Source organism: Bombyx mori, chromosome 11 (assembly GCF_030269925.1).
Source record: "Bombyx mori chromosome 11, ASM3026992v2".
In the NCBI taxonomy this organism is placed as follows: Eukaryota; Metazoa; Arthropoda; class Insecta; order Lepidoptera; family Bombycidae; genus Bombyx; species Bombyx mori.
In genome coordinates, this window is record NC_085117.1 from 19,312,028 (window position 1) to 19,332,991 (window position 20,964).

Consider the following 20,964-nt stretch of genomic DNA (forward strand, 5'->3'; position numbering starts at 1 on the left):
GACTATTGCACACTGTGTCCAGTGTGCTTAATGAGGCTTTTTTAACGTTCTCCATTATTCAAATCTGTATGGAATGGAACTTTGCCTACGTTTGCCACTAGGGGTGCTACATATTCAAACTGCATTAAAATTTTAGGTAACTTTTACGCTATCGAGAACGTTAAAATACTCGCACTAAGCATGCAGAATATTACTAGTGGAGGGCTGCGTACCTTTATGGCGAGTACAGCTTGCACGAAAACTCTTTTCAATAAATACAACCACAAATACAAAATAGGCAAAAAACGATAAAATAACATTGAAAAAGTGCTCCAATGAATGCAGTAGTGTAGATAAGGACAGATATAATACAAAAACCAATTATTATTTTCTAACCAGTGTTAAACTTAGTTTCTCGAACAAACATTTAAATTTCAAACAAAAGTAAGTTTGTTATCACACTTCTTGGGCCTATTCCATAAATGAGTCAATAATATATTTGATAAGTAGCTATATCAATGTGCATGAATGTGACATTTTTCCACAAACTTCAGTTATCTTAAAGATTTCGATTCTCGAATGAAAAATATACATGCCCCTGTTTTCTGTGGAAATATCAAATTAAATATAATATTATTCCATGTTAGGATCATTTGGGGCGTAAAGAATAAAGATATCGACATAATTAATCAAACGAGCATTCATATCAAGGTTTGAAACTAGCAAAATTCACTCTTCAAAAGCCCATCGATTTTCGCACTGCATTATGCCTTTCAGTGTAGTACGTAATTCAATTACTGCTACTACTACTACATATTACTACGTCCACGGTTAGTAATAATAAATAATCACTTTTGACTCATTGCGACTCGGATGACTTGCTGAAGAATGTGTTAGTAAGCAATATAAAAACGAAAAAAACTACGTTATCGCTCATAAGAATACTAATTGTCCATGTCGAAGGAAGCAGATATATCCAAGCGGTGGAAGTCGACGAATACATTGTACACAGTGTTGAGGATAAATTTTACAATTAGACGCTTTTATACGTATCAGCGACTTTTAAACCAAATATAATGGCAATTAAGCTATCATTGGCAATAATATGTTGATAATTCTGTTTTTGTCGTACACGCTTGAGCAGCTTGGAAAATTTCTAATATAGTTATATTTTGTAATGTTAGGGAGCTATAGATTTGTTTAAAACACTGTTATTGATATTAATGACGCAATTGCTTAACGTTTAACCCGCAAAACGTAACACAGACTGAATATTTTATAAGCTAATATTATGTACGTCAAAGCGATAACTTAAATATGCAAGAACATGCAAGTATGTCAATACAATCGTATATCTAAATCAATTGAGATATGCGTGACGGAGCATCATTGAGAAATGGGTCGACGATTCGCTGTCATCGTAATCCCAATTGTTAAGACAAGGTCTGTGTGAAATTTTTTGGAAAATTCACGCGGGTAGTCGCTAATTTGAAAGGTGTTCTATATGAATGAATCTTTGTGTTAAAATTTTACATATTTTTAATATTAACACTCAATACATGTAGGCGAAGTTTGTGAACAGTCTGCCAAATAATAGCCAAGCCAAATAAGCCATATAATTTTCTTCTTTATAGACTGTGAGGCTTTCGTAATGACAATAGAACAAAATCGTTCTGACTACGAAGCATCGTACATAGTCAAACACGACTACTCAGAACTGTACTTACCTTAGAAATAAGTGTAGTCTTTAACTTAAAACGGGAGATGTTAGGTAATAGTACATTGTGCACCAAGGGAGAAAAGTAGGACATTCCCTCCCGCGTGTGAAACTGGCAAACACGCGGGATGAGATGTCCTACTTTTTTCCCGCGGTGCACATACCATTTTTTTTCCTACCTGGCCGAAAGTTCGTGGAGTACAGAGCCGGGGCCCAGGGGCGAAGCCCCGGTGGGGTCCAGAGGCCAAGCCCTGGCGGGGGGTAGCGGAGGGCGGAGCCCCCCCATACTCATAAAAAAACTATTTAACTGTTTTTTAATTTTAAGTAAACTACTACTAATTGAATAAGAACTGTATGATGAACTCATCTTTTTTTAATACTTCACAATAAAATTTTATTGCCTTTTGTTTATTTCACTTTTACACAATATTGCATATTACCCGAGCACAACAATGGCGGAGAATTTTAGGTGCGTGAGAGCAGACGTAGACACTAACGTGCATGCGCACTTGTCAGTACTCAGGGAGGAAAAGTTACACTTTCTTCCCTGTACAGCGGGAGGAAAAGTTAGACTTTCTTCTCTGTACAGCGGGAGGAAAACCGAACTTTCGGCGTCGGTAGGAGAAAAAAAAATATATTATATTGGCAATACTGCTGGTCTGTGCATCCGCCATTAAACAAGTCACACTGAGCTGAACTGAGCTCAGGCCTTTTTACTCTAAAATATATAGATCTACGACGCTACAACCCGGCCATCCTACGACTTCATATTCACTTCTCTAATTCGAACTCAAGAGCGGGAAAGCTGTAGTTTCAAAGCAAATGATTTCACATTAATATAAAAAAAAGATGTCCGCTGATTTGTGTTTTTTGTGAATTCTAGAATCCGTAATTACGTTGCAGTGGTTTATGCATTGCAAGAAAATAAACAAATCTGAAAAACTGTAGTTTAGCTGTCAATTATTGAACTATATTTTTGACGTGATGTTCTTAGTAGAGTCGGGCATTAAAGTGATTCTTGTAATACTTTGTCATTATATAAATTGTCACGACTTTCGTTTTAAAGGAAATAGATCGTGTTGTTTAATGTTGTCATAGTTACAAATTAAGAATGTGTTAGAATAATTTTAGTTCAGGAAGAACGTAGATTCCCCAAGATTTTAGTGATTAAGTCTTTTTTTTTTGTATTAATATGTTGTATGAAGTCGTCGTGGCCTAAAGGATAAAACGTCCGGTGCATTCATGTTGAGCGATGCACCGGTGTTCGAATCTCAGGCGGGTACTAATTTTCCTAATGAAATACGTCCTCAACAAATGTTCACTATTGACTTCCAAGGTGAAGGAATAACATCGTGTGATAAAAATAAAACCCGCAAAATTATAATTTGCGTAATTACTGGTGGTAGAACCTCTTGTGAGTCCGCACGGGTAGGTACCACCGCCCCGCCTATTTCTGCCGTGAAGCAGTAATGCGTTTCGGTTTGAAGGGTGGGGCAGCTGTTGTAACTACACTTGAGACCTTAGAACTTATATCTCAAGGTGGGTGCGCATTTACGATGTAGATATCTACGGGCTCCAGTAACCACTTAATACCAGGTGGGCTGTGAGCTCGTCCACCCATTTAAGCAATAAAATAAAAAATATTTTGTTTGGTAAAACAAGTAAGCAACCTTGCTCGATGGAAATACCCACACACAAAATTAAGAACGTAAATAATTTTTGACAGTCTGGTGTCGATTTGGTGACTTTTATGATGTTTAAGATCAAACATCGTATAAAGGAAATCATACGATTTGCATACAAGAGAGGAAGCATCTTAAAAAGGATTCGATGAACTGTGTGAAAAGGGATGCGCGAGAAGAGTGTGAGTGCATAGATGACGTATGACAGGCATGAATGGAAAAAGAGGACATGCTGCGCCGACCCCAAGTAGTCCGATAAAGACAAAAGAAGAAAACGAAACATCGCATAATTTGGTCCAAAATCATCTGAATATGACAAAGGGATCAAAGGCCTACAAACAAAATATCTCGGTGTCAGTTCTAAATCAATTCGACCTGAACATATAAACATACGTCCAGTCATGACGTATGCAAGTGTAGTATTCGCTCACGCGGCCCGCACTAACTTGAAACCCCTTCAAATCGTTAAATCCCGTTTTTTAAGGATAGCTGTCGGAGCATTGTGATTGTAAGGAACGTGGATCTCCACGACGTCATGGACCTCGAGTCCATCAGTAAGTATTTACAGTCGGCATCAGTGCGTCATTTCGAAAAAGCGGAACGACACGAGAAATCTCTCGTCGTGGCCGCCGGTAACTACATACCCGATCCTGCGGACCCAATGGTAAACAGTCGACGTCGCCCTAAACACGTCATTTCGGATCCTCCCGATTCATTAACGGTGCCTTTAGGTACCTCAAGCACCGGTCACCGTTCTCGTCGAGTCCTTCATTTGCGACGAAGGGTTCGGCGGGTAAATTAACCCACAGATACAGCCCACTGAGTTTCTTGCCGGATCTTCGTGTTTACGATCTGGTGGTAGATTCTGCTAAGCATTGCTCTTGCTAGGACTAGTGTTAGCAATGTCCTCAGGTTAGAGCCCCGTGAGCTCACCTACTCGTTATGCGAATCTAGCATAACCTCTCGAGGTTACTAGAAGGTAGGAAAAAAAAATTAACATCAAATACATACAGTCTAGAATAACACCACTCTATCGCTTACTGTGGATATTGTAAAGCCGAACAATCACTGGGTAGAAGCATTCTTTGTGTTATATGCTTTTCAACTTTGCATTATTACAGGTGGTAGTATGTATTATTTAAATAATAACATTCTACCTATTTCTACTCCGAAGCAAACATGTATTCCAGATTGGGTGAAGCGGCTGTAGAACTTAATTCAAAATCCTATTCGTTCGAATTAACATGTTTAAAAGGCACGCGTGTAAGTCCTGGAAATAAAACATTAAAATGTAACAATGATTAATACTCATAATATCTATTTAAATAAAACTAAAAACATACATTCACGTTAAATATAGTTTAGGTCATCGTAGTCTAACAGATGCTCTTATTCACCTGAGTCACACCTACATGGCGAGCCGGTTGCATGAATCAATTCAAAACGTTTTACGTGTGAAATTCATTCGTGATACGCGATTATGATCATGATAATAATATATAATATGCTGAATTAAAATATATATTTAAGATGAAATGTTTTTTTTAAACCTTAATTATTAGTATGATTTAATTTGACCCCGTTCGAGGTCAAGATCGAGACACGCCGTTTACGTTCCGGTAGCGGTTAAGACAATCACATTTTAAGTTCACGCCATAGAGTTACTATACTTATTAACTCCATGGTTCACGCAGGTACGTTTTACGAAGGTGCTTTTACTTAAGTTTTTGTTTAGTGGAGTGAGGAGTCAGAGGTGATTAAAGTGTTTTTACCATTATAAAAAAAATTGTAAAGTGTTAATAAGGACATAACTGAGGGTAAAACAAGTATTTAAGTTTGATTCAATGACATAAAAAAAAAATGAGAGACTACAGTGTAATCTAATCGCATGTCAAAGTTCACGAAAATCTGGAAGTTGCCGTGATCATAAAAGTTAATTAAAATTGTCAACGGGTTCATGTCGATGGTGAATGTTTATGATGCGTGTTATGAGTGAGTTCTCGGTCTGTGCTGCGGTTGTCAGCGGCGCAGCACGGCAGCGCAGCGTGGTCCGGCGCCCGCCATTGGCCGCGTGCACGTGGCCTGATCTCGCACCATGGCAACGCGAAGCGCCCCTCACCACCGCACCGCAAATGAACATCGCGCGACTCTCCTTCCTCACTCACATTTCGCAGTCCTAGACGCGTCGCGCAGTAGTTGTGTCGCGTCGCGAATCTAACTGGAAATTAATCGCGCGTCGATCGATATTCGACTGTCGACACCGGTATTGCGTCCGTTTTCCCATAGAATCCTAGTCGTTGAATTTGTGAGGTTTCACGGTAAAAGTTTTTATTGGAACCTTGAAGTCAGTCAAGTACCGGAGATCCTTGGGATAATTCGGGGCTCGTCGGATCGGTTCAAAATTACTGGGATTTGTGCATCGTTTTCTCATTAGTAAGTTTCCATCAAAACTTTAATGAATCAAAGTATTGGTTTTTTACATTGATAATATCGATTTTTTTAAACACTACACCATGAGGTGATTTGATACCTTTTGTCCAAAATTAATTTTCATTAGTTAAAAAAGTACTAAAATGTTTAAATATTAACAATTAGATGTAGATGAATTGAGTTTTTGTAAACAGCGCACATTCGTACAATTATATTAATTTTTATACATTTTCAAAAAAGTGAATGATATGATATGCTGTATACAACGAAAGGTTACCAAGACAAAATGTTTTGCGGATTTAACGCAACTTGAAGAACCGCAACGGAAATCTAAACAAAATTATGCAGAATATTTACATATGCCGTTAAATTTAACCTTTTTAAATTATGTTAATAAATATGATTAATGTCATTATGAAATAAAGAAAATTGCCTTACTGGTCACAGGAATAGAAAATACAGGCTTTTGCGGAAAACATTTTATGGGCGACGATTAGAATTTTACCAAATTTTTTGACACTTCAGTTATATGAACAAACCTTTATTTTTTTAACATTTTAGTTATGTAAACCTCTCTTTATTATTGATTTTTATTCATAAAACGTCAAATAGATAATTATGAACTTTGATTCATCATACTTTTAAATGAATTATCACATATTATCGATAATGACGTAACACGACAAGTGCTAACTATTAAATAAGCTAAGTTTAATGCAAACATGACAAAATTAAACATTAGCAAAAAACTATTAAGTCCTGTTACGTGTGTTTATGCTGACATAATATGAAAAACTTAAAGTAATTATAATTTTAGATTTCAAAATATGTTCATTCGTGTAAAAAATATTCTTATTGGTTTAATGATAAATGACTATATAAAATATTTTTTCCTATACATTTATTTAACATCTATGTAAATGTTAGGATTTTTTTTTTTTTTTTTTTTTTTTTTTTTTCCCTACCTATGCTGATAGCCTTGGGAGGCTATTTCAGCTTCACCCTAACGTTAGTAGGTGAGCTCGCGGGGCTCAACCGGAGAGTTGCTAACACTGACCCTAGCAAGAGCAGTGCTTCGCAGAATCTACCACCGGATCGGAAACGCGACCCACTGAGAAGATCCGGCGAGAAACTCAGTGGGCTGTGTCTATGGGTTAGTTCGCTCGTCGAGCCCTTCGTCGCAAGCGACGGGTTCGACGAGGACGGTGACCGGTGCTTGTGGTGCCTAAAAGCACCGTTAATGGATCAGGAGGATCCGTAATGACGTGCTTTGGGCGACGTCGACGGTTTACCATTCGGTCTACTGGGTCGGGTATGTAATTTCCAGCGGCTACGATGAGAGGGTTCTCATGTCGTGCCGCCTTCTCAAAATGGCGCAGCGATGCCGACTGTAGATACTTACTAAGAGAGTCGAGCTCCAGGTCGTCGTGGAGATCCACATTCCTAAGGAACCAAGGCGCTCCGACGGCTATCCTGCAGAATCGTGATTGAATAACCTGAAGGGATTTCAAGTGGGTGCGGGCTGCGTGAGCGAACACTACGCTTGCATACGTCATGACGGGGCGTATGCAAGTTTTGTAGAGAGTTACCTTATTGCGGAGGGACAGTTTGCTTCGACTACAAAGCATTGGATAGAGTCGTCCTAGAATAAACGCGGCGCGGTCGCGTACCGTTTTTATATGGGGACGGAATGTCATCCCTCTGTCGAGGGTGACGCCTAGATATTTGACCTTCGAGACCCACGGAATGGGCTGGCCAAAGAGAGTGATGGGACTAACGGCGGAGGTGTTTGCGCGCCTACTACGGAGTGGGATGCTCGAAGTGATGTTCGGAGGGCGACCCCTTTTGAAGAGCACCGCTGCGCTTTTCGTGGGGTTAATGTCTATTCGCCACTTCCGGAACCACTGTCCCATGGTGGCTACTGCGATCTGGAGTCGCCGATGAAGCAGCGACATCTTCCTACACGAGTAGTAGATAGCCGTGTCATCGGCGAAGAGCGCTAGATGGGTCTCCGGAGACCGGGGTATATCATTGATATACAAACTAAATAATAACGGGGAGAGCGCGGAGCCTTGCGGGACTCCGGCGGTCAGTTGACGGGGACGAGAACTAGTTCCCTCTACTCGATATCGAAACGAACGGTTCGACAAGAAGTCTCGTATGATGAGCACGAGTCTGTCTGGCACTCCCATGTTGTACAGTTTATAAATTAAACCGTTGTGCCAGACTTTGTCGAACGCCTTCGCGATGTCGAAGAAGAGGGCGCCGGTCGGGATTTGTTTACGCCTATTTAGTCCTATCAGAATGTGCTCCGTGAGGCGGTGCACTTGTTGTACGCACGAGTGTTTTGAGCGGAATCCGAACTGTTCGTCTATGAGAATTTTGTTCGCGGTAACAAAATCCCAGAGGCGTTTCCTAAGGAGACGTTCGTAAATTTTTCCTATCGTCGAGAGGAGACTAATCGGACGGTAACTAGAAGTTTCGTTTCTCGGTTTGCCCGGCTTATGTATACCGATAACGTCCGCTTCTTTCCACACCGCGGGAAAGATGCAGTGCGTCATAGCGGCATTTAAAATTGTAGCCAACATTGCTATCAGTTGGACTGGCAAAAATTTTAGCGCGCGGTTGTGGATGCCGTCGGAGCCTGGTGCCTTCCTAGGTTGGAGGTTGTGGATCGCGTCTCTAACTTCGTCCGTGGTAATGGGGGGTAACGCGTCCGAGGGCGGCAGGGAAGCTCTGCGCTCGACCTCCCTGTCGACTAACTCGGTGTGTTCGGGGTCCGCGTGTTGAGTGCTGGTGGTGCACTGCTCTTGCAGTGCATCGGCCAGCAGCTCAGCCTTGTCATCGTCATCGAATGCCGGTGGTTGGCCTGAAGGGCGTAAGAGGGGAGGCATAGTAGCGGTAGTTTCGGATTTGAGAGTCCTAGCTAGTCGCCAGTATGCTTGGTGGGAGGGCGCGAGTTGTTCTAAATAACTATGCCAATTATCGTTACGCGCGTCGCTTAAGCGGGAGTGGACTTCGCGTTGTAGACGACGCATCTGAATCCGGTTTGAATGCGTGGGAAGACGATCGTAGGCCCGGATTGCCGCGTTCCTAACTCTTAAGAGATTCCTAAGATCGGGGGACAGTCTGATGCGGTGGAAGCTGTCCTCCACATCGACTTCTTTAGAAGATCTAATGATCGCGGAAGAGATGTGATCGGTAATGATGTTTATGGATTCGACGGTGTCCTCTGGGGATGGATTCGAATCCGGGCCGTAAGGGAGGATTGGCGGAGCGGCGTCGGCTAGGCACGTGCCCAGCTTATTCCAATCCACCATGGTCCTCGTAACAGTGACTGGGTTGTGAGGGCGACCGAGCTGCATAACGACAGGTCGGTGGTCTGAGTCGAGCTCTGACATTGCTTCGATGGAACGCAAGCGCAGAGTTACGTTCCTAAGCAATGCCAGGTCTATAGTGCTCGGACGGAGCGCGATGTTATACGGATAACATGTTGGAGTTGGGGGACCGACTATTTCAAAGGTGAGGTCGTCTATAAACGCGTCGAGACGCCTACCGTTAACGTTTGTACGATGGCAGTTCCACCTAGTGTGGTGGCAATTTAAATCGCCTGCCAGGATGACAGAGTCTCCCATGCCGAACAGTGACTCGATGTCACTGCTCAGAAGGGGCTTGTCCGGGGGGAGATAAACGGATGCGATGACGATCGGCTGGTGTCCCGTCAGCGAGATACGGCACACTGACGCCTCGATATGTGAGAGCGAGGGAGTATCGAGAGGGACAACGTGCAGGGCCCGCCTATAGTAAATGGCAGTCCCGCCTTTGGAGGCGGTGAGTCTGTCATTCCTAACCATGACGTAATTCGCGACTTTCGGGTCGCGACGCGAGGGCTTCAGACAGGTTTCCTGCACTAATAGAATATCTACAAGATTATCGCGGAGGAATTCAAAAATTTGATCGCGTTGCCGCGCGAGTCCGTTAGCATTATAGAATGCTAACGTAAGGGAATACGGTTTTTCTCTACCTTTTTGCGCCATTGATTACCGGTAAAGATTTTATAACGTACGCGACACGGACTCGTAAACGTCCATGTGATCAAAGGCGGCCGCGAGCCGCTGTTCGGGGGTTACCGACCTACGGATAGCGTCAGCGAACGATCGCAGACGGTCGAAGTTCACCGCGGTGACGAAGTCGCGCACGAGCGCGAAGTCGTTGACGGCAGAGGGTTGCGGGGGACGGAACGTGGGCGCGGGGCGAGGTGCGAGCAGAGGCTGGGGCGCGGGGCGTGTCACGAGCGGGGGCGGGGGTGCGGTTTCCGTTCCCGCCTTCGTATACGGCAGCGGCTTTTTCCACGCCGAGACCGTGGGAACTGCAGCCGGCACGAAGGCGGGTTTCGGCACTGAAGGTGCCGAAGTCTTTGGGCCGACGGTTCGCGGAGCTGGGTGGGTTGGGCGTTTTCGCGGAGCCCTGGGGCATCCACGGTAGTTCGCGGGGTGCCCTTGCTTAAGGCATAGGACACAGCTGGGAGGTTCGGTCGCGGTTTCCCTATCTCTAACGCAATCTAACGTAGCGTGATCGCCGAGGCATTTCACGCAGCGGGGGCGCGCGTGGCAGTTACGCGCCGAGTGGCCATAGAGTTGGCACCTGTAGCACTGCCCGGGAGTGCCACGCTTATGGGGGGCTTCGATTGAGATCCCGGATAGGCCGCAGATTGTCGTGAGACATGCGATCTTCTTTTTGGCCTCCGGGGTGGGTTCTAGCGCTACTAGAATCATGTTGTAGGGCTGCTTGCCCCGCCCACTGTGCATCCGGTGCACACTAACTAGCGGGAGGGACTGAGCGGTCAGATCCTCCTTAATGTACTCGATATCTAGCTCTTTTGGGACTCCGCGTATCACTACGCGGAGCTCGCGGTCCTCCTGAAGAGCATAGGTGTGAAAACCTATGTTCTCCTTTCGGAGGTATGAAGAGAGGGCCCTATGGTCGCCCGGCGTTGCGACCTTTATCTGGATCCCATGCGCGACGTTACGCGCATGGGTGTAATTAATTTTGTTGGCCTGAAGGGCCTGAGACACGCGATTCCACGCTGTCTTCTCTTGAAGTATCAGCGGGGGCGGGGCAGCTACTTTAGGAGCGGGCGCGGGCTTGGGACGCGGCGGTGGGGTTATGCGGCGCGCGGAGTCCGACTCCGGTGTAACTACTACTTTCGGTCGAGAGGCGGTCGCGGATTTAGTCTGTTTCGTCGTGGAGCTCCGGGACTCCACGGCGCGAGTACGCTTTTTGCCGCGCGTTACGGTTTGGAACCCATCCGAAGTTCCAGGCTGAGGGCTTGACGCGGATTCGAAATCCATCTCCGATTCGGTATCGGAGCCTGGACTCGAAACGATCGAGGTCGCGACGGACGAAGCGCGCGATGACGTAAACGACGCGGGCGCGGGGGTGGGGGTAGCGTTAGGCGCTATGTGAGCCGCATCGTGGGAACGTGCGCTCGAACTTGTCGCGGCGGCGGGGGGCGCGCGGCGTGCCTCCGAGGCACGGTTGAGAAACGCGGCGACGGACGCGGGGGGGGAGGGATTGCCACGAGCGGCCCTATAGCTGAGATACTCGGCCCTAATTGACGGGTACCTATCCCGGAGGAACCCGACAATGTCCCTAGCACTTTCACTGTCACACACAAAATCTTCGCTCATCTTCGGTCTTCTTGCCCGGGGGGGGCGGCCCCGGGACTTTTGTTGAACTCGCCGAAAGGCGAGGCCCCGGATAGGATTTGTAACCCCCCTGTGCTGCAGGACAGCAAGGAGCAGGGGGGGGGAATGCCTATGCCGTGAAAACGGCAATCGGCGGGGAAAAGGAAAGGAACCCGCTCGGGCTGTATAGTGCTACAGCAGGCAGAATCGCGAGCGGGGGTCTAGTCTTGAAAAAGACTGTTGTTTTGGGAAGGGTTAGGAAATCGCTAGCCTGTGAGTGCCACAGGAAGCCTGATCGTAGCGATTGGTTTTGCCTTGAAAAAGGCAGTTGGTAAAGGGTGGGTTCGCGGTTACAAAACTTTAGCGCACAAAAGTGGACTCCGAGACGTAAATCGCAAGCGACCAACGGATCGGCACGTCCGCACTACTGAATTGTAAGCACGATGTATTCACGGTCACTACACTGTCGAGCACAACTGTGAGTTCAGAGACGCGGCTCGCAAGCGGGCCACGGATCGGAAAGCACGTCCGCGCACGACCGAGTCGTGAGCGAGAATGTGTTAGGATTACTATATAGTACGTCATACTATATTATGTAAATAGTGAAATTTCTCAAGGTTCAAAAAATTCTTATACGAAATTTAAAATTAAAATTAATTAGAATTCCTTTTAGTGGACTTTACTTACTCGGACATTACAAAGTTTTTTTTGTCCAATAGCAACATTTTCTACGCACCTAACTTTCTTCGAAACTTATTAAGTGTTCGTAGTAAAATTTGCTACGTGTAAGTTACGTGCGTGTGCATCTAACGTAGCGCCCTATTCTCGTCTATGCTACGACGTAGTACATACGTGATATAATTACGCATTTCTATGCAAAAAACCGAACTATGTAGGGATTGTATGATTTAATAATATGGCAATTTAGAGTCGTGCGTCATGAATTGGGTAGACTAAAAAGCATGTGAGGATAAATATTGTGTTAAAAATTATATTTAGTTAAATTCAATAATTACGTTAAAATATCTCCTAATCACGTTCCGCCTGGTGTTAAATGATGATTGGAGTCCATCATAACGTGTTGGCACTTCTTTTGAGCCATAAGGTCCAAGACTGAATTGAGCAGCCCTCCTCTCTCATTGTTAGCTTATCACTAAACACTAAACGATTATTTCAGCACGGGTCAATAAAAATGTAACACAAAGTCGTCGTGGCCTAAAGGATAAGACGTCCGGTGCATTCCTATTTAGCGCTGCACCAGTGTTCGAATCCCGCAGGCTGGTACCAATTTTTGTAATGAAATACGTACTTAACTTTAATGTTCACGATTGACTTCCGCGGCGCAGGAATAACCTTATGTAGTAAAAATAGAACCTGCAAAATTATAATTTGCGTAATTACTGGTGGTAGAACGTCTTGTGAGTCCGTGCGGGTAGGTACCACCACTTTGCCTATATCTGCCGTGATACAGTAATGTGTTTCGGTTTCGGTATATTATCACGATATCAGAAGCGAAATAATCGGACGTACAAAAATCCCTTTAAAATTATAAAAAATCCGACCTTTTGTGTGTAAAGATTAATTTCTTGTTTTATTATATTCCTACTAGCTGACTAGGCAAACGTTGTATTGCCATTTACATTATTTCTAGGAAATATTTGTTTTATTTTTGTGTGATACTACACCCTTTACATTTAGGGGTATGAAAAATAGATGTTGACCGATTCTCAGGCCTACCCGATATGCACACAAAATTTGATGAGAGAATTTTATATATTAGATTACATATTACATGGACTACATGCTGTTTGGCAGCTCTATAATCCTTCTTGAGAATCCAAAGCAGGGTAATGATGGAAATTTTAAAGATAGCGCCAAATTGAATTATTTCGTCTAGTAACCCTTTCTGACTGAACCACGGGGTGGGTACAGCTCATATTCCCGCTCATTCAAGATGTTCGATATTCAAAGGCTTAGGTCTTGTCTCGTATGTGTTTTCAGTACCGATAACACAGCAACTTGGCCGAGGAATTTAGTAGAAGTAGGTAGTTACAGCAAGTGATTGAGGTCGTGACCGCATACCCTGTTCTTTGATCGATAGACCGATGTCATACATATTTACAACCAATAAATTACATTTATTAGCCATAACGTTATTATTTACACAAAGACATTGTATATTTATATGTACCTACTAGCGACCCGCCCTCGCTTCGCTTCGGAAACATAAAATTTTATTATTGATAGTTGAGTCCCGCGATGTGCAGTACAATAACCGCGGGTGACGCCGCGAGGCGAAGGTAGTCTGAAAAAAGAGCCTAAGTTACTTCTTATATCATCAGCTACCTATCAGTTGAAGTCTCGTCAAAATCGATCCAGCGGTTCCAGAGATTAGCCGGAACAAACAAACAGACAGACAAAACGACGAAAAAATAGGTATATGTACTGTGGTATACCTACATACTTACGCATTTAGTAAAAAGTGGTTATTTTATTATTACAAACAAACACTCCAATTTTATTTATTTGTATAGATTTTATTAATATACGTCGCCGTAAAGCCACAAGTTTGGCGGTGCGTTACGATGTCATATAAGGCGATAAAGGCAAATTAGTTTTAATACTCTAGCAACTTATCATGAGGCGATCTCATGACAAGATAATAAACATTGAATGTCACTGATGTAACATAAGCTTTTAGTTTCAACATAGTATTATTAATAGTGTTAACGCATTGTATGTATTTGTTTTTAAGTATCGCGTTTATACATTTACGCCAACATGACCGCACGGATTGTAATTTTGTTTTATTACAAGGATATATCAAATGTAAAAATGGTAATTTTTTTATTACGCTTGATTTTTTTCCTAACTGTGCTGATGGCCTTGATATGCTATTTCAGCTTCTTCTTGACGTGTATGTGAGCTCACGGGGCTCAAAACGGGAGTCTTGCTAACGCTGACCCTAGCAAGAGCAGTGTTTCGCAAAATCTACCACCGGATCAGAAACGCGACCCACTGAGAAGATCCGGCGAGAAACTCAGTGGGCCGTCTCTATGGGTTAATTCACTCGTCGAGCCCTACGCCGCAAGCGACGGGTTCGACGAGGACGGTGACCGGTGCTTGTGGTACTTAAAAGCACCGTTAATGGATCGCGAGGATCCGTAATGACATGTTTAAGGTGACGTCGACATACGCTTGATTTTAACCTGTATTAACTTCAAAATACGTTGTGTAGTAGCGTGACATGGTTCAGCTTCTCTGTGACCACAACGGAATATGAAAGAAACCCTTTTATTGAGACTATGGCGCGTCGATCTTCTTACGTTGATTAGCTATTTGAGCGCGAACCGTCGATAGATCGATCCTTTATGAATAAGTATAAAGTGCGGAGCAAACATAACACGAGGCGCAACAAGTACTCTATTTAGACGAATTCGACATATTTTTTGAAGTCTCCTTTGTTATTTTTTATGAGGGAAGGATTATTTCCAGATCTTTCCAGAACTTAAATTGATAGCTATACTTATTATTTTCTTCGGTTTTCGCGTCCCATAGACACAATTAAAATTACTTTCAAGATTTAATCTTGCGTTTATCTTTCGTACATTTTAATATTTCCGATAGTCTCGAACGACATTAGACGAAGACGACGGCATCTGATTGAAAGATAGAATATTATATAAAAAAAACGCGCAATGAAACTGAGAGTAGCTTAAATTTTAACAAAAACTTTTAACGAGTGACCGAAAAGAAACACAAAACTATATTTTTTCATCTGCACCTATGTACATATACATATATTATGTATGTATGTATGTATGCAGCTTTATGTGAACTGCTTGGAGATAGTGTAAACACAAAATGATGCAATTCTTTGTCATTTTGGCTCATCAAACCGGTATTTATTATTCGGTTAATTTTTAATTAATCTGCTGTTTTATTCCAATGAAGAAAACAAATTAAATACATAAACATATAAACAACGGATTGCCGAAGGAGCAAACAGTTCACCTGATGGCGAGTCAGCAATGTCAAGTGCATCGTTGGCCAATTTGTTCCTAATAAATAAATTTGATCTGATTACTGGTGGTAGGACATCTTGTGAGTCCTCGCGGGTAGGTACCACCACTCTGCCTATTTCTGCCGTGAAGCGGTAATGCGTTTCGGTTTTGAAGGGTGGGGCAGCCGTTGTAACTATACTTGAGACCTTTTAGAACTTATGTCTCAAGGTGGGTTGCGCATTTACGCCGTAGATGTCTATGGGCTCCAGTAACCACTTAATATCAGGTGAACTGTGAGCTCGTCCACCCATGTAAGCAATAAAAAATAAAAAAAAACTTAATCACCCTAGATTCAAACTACGTTCGGAAATCTTAAAGATCTAACCTACAGAATGTAATCAAAACAACACTCAAATTATGTACATATATGACGATATGATATAATATAAATGACGGCGCCAGGGATGGGGGAGCGGCAGTTCCGTCATCATTCGTATTCGGCGGAACTCAGTTCATTGCAGTAAAAGTTAATAAAACCTTTTGAATAATAATTACCTATTGAAACTCAATAAACAGTTTTCGGAAGGACAGGGTGAACTGAAAGTTTCGTTCTGACTGGGTCGACTCTTTTTTTTCCCCTCTTACCTATGCTGATAGCTTTAAGAGGCTATTTCAGCTTTACTCTAGCGTGTAGGTGAGCTCACGGGGCTCAAATCGGAGGTGTTGTTAACACTAGCCCTAGCAAGAGCAGTGATCGGAAACGTGACCCGGAAAGAAACACAGTGGACTGTGTCTATGGGTTAACCGACTCTGTCCACGTTTCGCCTTTTCATACTCTGATGTTACGACGTTTACCCTACATTTTTTGGATATTAATCAAACAACATTTTAACATTTAAATAACTACTAGATGATGATGGTTTTTTTTATAACGCCATCTTGTTGTGTCTTTAAAGCGGTTAGTTGGCCTCAATTAAGAAAACTAGTATTATTATTCGCCAATAGACGTCGGGAAGAGTTGATTATTGAGAACACGAACAAAACAACATTTTCTGAAAATAAATTGCAGCTAGATCGATTTATCGCCCCCGAAATCTCCTGTATACTAAATTTTATGAAAATCGTTGGAGCTGTTTCCGAGATTCAGATTATATATATACAAGAATTGCGCGTTTAAAGGTATAAAATCAAAACAATGTCCTGATATTACTCAAGTCGTTTTCCACGACACATATATTTGAGATTCTCCACCCAATTTAAAGTTAAGCGACGATATATTTATTGCGTTTAATGAACGTTGAATCGCAATTCGTGTCGAGGAGTTCATTTATTGAGGCACAAAGGACCTCTATTCAACTCTATTGTGCTGGTACGATTCGTCGACGCTCGGATCAACGCACCCTTCCGTTCAATACAGCGTTCTCAGAAGTTGGACTGACGATTTCTGTTAACGGTATCTAAACTAATCTTATAAAGCTGTTTGTTTCTTTGGTTGAATGTGCTAATCCCAGGAACTTCTGGACCGATTTGAAAAATGCTTTCAGTGTTAGATATCCCATTTATTGAGGAAGGCTATAGGCTATATAAAATCACGCCGAGACCAATACGAGCGGAGCACTAATAAAGAATGTTTCAAAATCGGTTTTTGTTTCCTTGTGAGAGCTTCCGCTACGTTCGCAACGGAAACGGTTAAAGTTTCGCTAAAATAATGCATGACAGAATTGTTCCCCTTTAAAGCTTCTAAATAAAAGTCCACGACAGCATATGTCCTTATTTTAAGGTTGGCTCACTATAACGTTTTTTATGTTTAAGTTCATATTAATCCCTATTTAAATGAATACGTCATTCAATACAAAATAATGATCAAGCGTGTAATAATGATGTACAAGGCGCTGGCCGCCGGTGTGCGGCGGCACACAATAAAAAAAATAACAAGAAACGCCCAAATCACTTCAAGATAGGCTTTTTGCAAATTGTACATTTTTCTGGATTTCTCCAGGATCCCATCATCAGATCCTGATTCTGATGATTACACGACCATTCGGAAAGTTTACCCTTTCGAACAAAAAAAAGAAAAAAGAATTGCAGAATGCTGAACCTATTCTGAATCGTTTCAAACATTCTGGAGAAATCGATGAACAAACATAGATAAAAAAATGGTGGTCGAACCTCTTTTGAAGTCGGTTAAAAAGCGTGATTTTGGTATCTTAAATAGCTCCTAAACATTCTATTATTCAAAAATTATTTTCACCTTCTACATAAATGAAGTCGCGGATAAAATTTTCTGTTATCCCAAAGCAACTATTCCACGCGGACGGAAAATTAATATAAAATTAAATTGGGCTTATCCCACATTCCATGCACATACACATTTACTCTTCACAATATAAAACTTATATAATATATTTATTTCATATAATTATTAATACAGACAGAATATACATTCACACATATAACATATCTATTAATATATTATTACTACATTACATACAAAACAGACATACACACACGACAATTTATCGTGCCGCGTCAATCAGCTGGTCGCCCGTTCGTTCGCGCTGTGGACACGCGCGCTTGGACGGAATGTCGCGGGTAGATCGAGAAGCACTCCTGCGCAGCTGATCGCGGCTAGCCACGCCCAGTCGAAACTTACCTCGTACTGAACGCACGTCGCTTCTGCTAATTATATACTGTTGTATTGTTTTCGAAGCTTTTGCATCTCTTGTGATAACGCGCTTTCTTTGTGTTTAGCGTTACTGTACTGTCGTGTAAAGTGTCTTCTGTGTACTACCTATAAACTATATCTCTCTGTGCTCGTAACCTTCTATTCTTCATTATTATAATAATAATTATAGACTGTGTTGTATTTTCGTGTGGACTAAGTGTTAATTGTAATAAACATTCCATTAGTGTGCAAGGTGTCGATTTTAATTTATTATCCGAACACCGACGGCGCCTACTCAGGTACCTACTTACCTTTACCTCAATTACGCTACAAGTCCGGACGACCCGTACATACTCCAACCACACCTATACGGGAGACAACAAGACTCGTCTATACTAATGTTAGCATTTTCCTCAATTTTGATAACACAGTATAGACGAGTCTTGTTGTCTCCCGTATAGGTGTGGTTGGAGTATGTACGGGTCGTCCGGACTTGTAGCGTAATTGAGGTAAAGGTAAGTAGGTACCTGAGTAGGCGCCGTCGGTGTTCGGATAATAAATTAAAATCGACACCTTGCACACTAATGGAATGTTTATTACAATTAACACTTAGTCCACACGAAAATACAACACAGTCTATAATTATTATTATAATAATGAAGAATAGAAGGTTACGAGCACAGAGAGATATAGTTTATAGGTAGTACACAGAAGACACTTTACACGACAGTACAGTAACGCTAAACACAAAGAAAGCGCGTTATCACAAGAGATGCAAAAGCTTCGAAAACAATACAACAGTATATAATTAGCAGAAGCGACGTGCGTTCAGTACGAGGTAAGTTTCGACTGGGCGTGGCTAGCCGCGATCAGCTGCGCAGGAGTGCTTCTCGATCTACCCGCGACATTCCGTCCAAGCGCGCGTGTCCACAGCGCGAACGAACGGGCGACCAGCTGATTGACGCGGCACGATAAATTGTCGTGTGTGTATGTCTGTTTTGTATGTAATGTAGTAATAATATATTAATAGATATGTTATATGTGTGAATGTATATTCTGTCTGTATTAATAATTATATGAAATAAATATATTATATAAGTTTTATATTGTGAAGAGTAAATGTGTATGTGCATGGAATGTGGGATAAGCCCACATCACTCCCCCCCAGAGACCTGGTTAGGGGCGATAAAAATCCGGGAATCTGACATGTCGACCGGAACGTGTAGTTGTAGGTGCAGTTCTGTCAGGTGGTGGAGCTACCGAAACATCGGGTTCAGGTATGACAGGTGAAAGTGTATTATCTAACAGGCCTTCATGAACGGTAAGGTAATACGCAGGTTTTAAGCGGTCAATAGAGACGGTGACAGAGTTACCTTTGATCAGAAGTTTGAACGTCTTGTCACGTCGTTCTAGTACTTTATGAGGGCCAGTATAGGCTGGCGTAAGAGGAGGACGCGAAGCATCTTCACGTAGGAAGACGTACTCCGCGTTCTTGAGCTCTTTGAAAATAAAAATATTTTGTTTGTTATGGCGAGAAGCGGGAACCGGTTTTAATTTCTCGGCGAATGAGCGTAGACGAGCCGTAAAATCTGATAGATCAGTAGTACAGGCTGTGCTCGGCTCGAAAAATTCACCGGGAAGTCTTAACGGCTCGCCGTAAAGCAACTCAGCGGACGAAGTCTGTAAGTCCTCCTTGAACGCGCTACGGATACCGAGTAGTACAAAAGGTAGGACTTCTGACCAATTGTCGTTAGCGTGGCATACGATGGAAGCTTTTAACTGCCTGTGGAAGCGTTCCACAAGACCGTTACACGCGGGATGATAGGCAGTTGTGCGTTTATGCTGGAATCCAGTGGTTTTTGCCAGATACTGAAACAGCGCGGACTCGAATTGACGGCCGCGGTCTGTAACAATATGTGTCGGGCAACCAAATCGGGATATCCAGCCTGAAATCAGTGCCTTAGCCACCGTTTCTGCGGTAATATCAGATATGGGCATGACTTCCGGCCATCGAGTAAACCGATCTATAGCCGTGAGGCAATACCTGTATCCCTGTGATACCGGGAGTGGGCCTATCAGGTCTATGTGGACATACCTGAAACGTGCAGTTGGTGCGTCGAAAGTGCCCAATGGTGCAGACACGTGTCGACTAACCTTCGCGCGTTGGCATGATAAACATGACCTAGCCCAGTTTCTACAGTCTTTTCGGACCCCAGGCCAAACAAATCGATCGGCTACCAACTTGGCAGTCGCGGAAGCGCCGGGGTGACTTAACGAGTGGAGACTTTGGAATACCTGTTTGCGGTAATCCTTTGTGATGAATGGCCTGGGTGTCGGTGTACTGATATCACAGTACAAGGGATTACGGCATCCAGGATATTCCATCTTTTTGAGACGGAGAGATAAGCTGTCCGTTAAATATTGAGCCAGTTCGGGATCGCAGTTTTGAGCGTTTGCGAGGTCGGCGAGACAAATTGGAGCCTCCAATTCATCGACGCGAGATAAGGTGTCGGCCACAACGTTATTTTTGCCGGAGATGTGCCTTATATCGGTCGTGAACTGGGATATAAAGTCCAAGTGACGGAATTGCCTGGGCGAACAATTTTGCTTCCTTTCGTGGAAGGCAAAACTGATTGGCTTATGATCCGTATAAATCGTGAAGTGTCTCGCTTCAAGCATATGTCGAAAGTACTTGATCGCCTCGTAGATTGCAAGAAGTTCGCGATCATACGGGGAGTACTTGTTCTGCGATGGACTCAGCTTACGGGAGAAAAAGCCTAGAGGCTCCCACGTGTCATTT

At 42.9% G+C, this 20,964-nt stretch overlaps 1 protein-coding gene across 2 annotated transcripts in view; it reads left to right on the top strand.

Moving 5' to 3' along the window:
* Window positions 1-5,532: 5,532 nt before the first annotated feature.
* Window positions 5,533-20,964, top strand: part of LOC110385370 (fatty acid synthase) — a 54,759-nt gene continuing 39,327 nt past the window's right edge. For both annotated transcript variants that reach the window (XM_038014152.2, XM_062671277.1), the window contains exon 1: window positions 5,533-5,811. The gene's annotated coding sequence lies outside the window, so the exon portion shown is untranslated. The remainder of the gene's footprint in view (window positions 5,812-20,964) is intronic.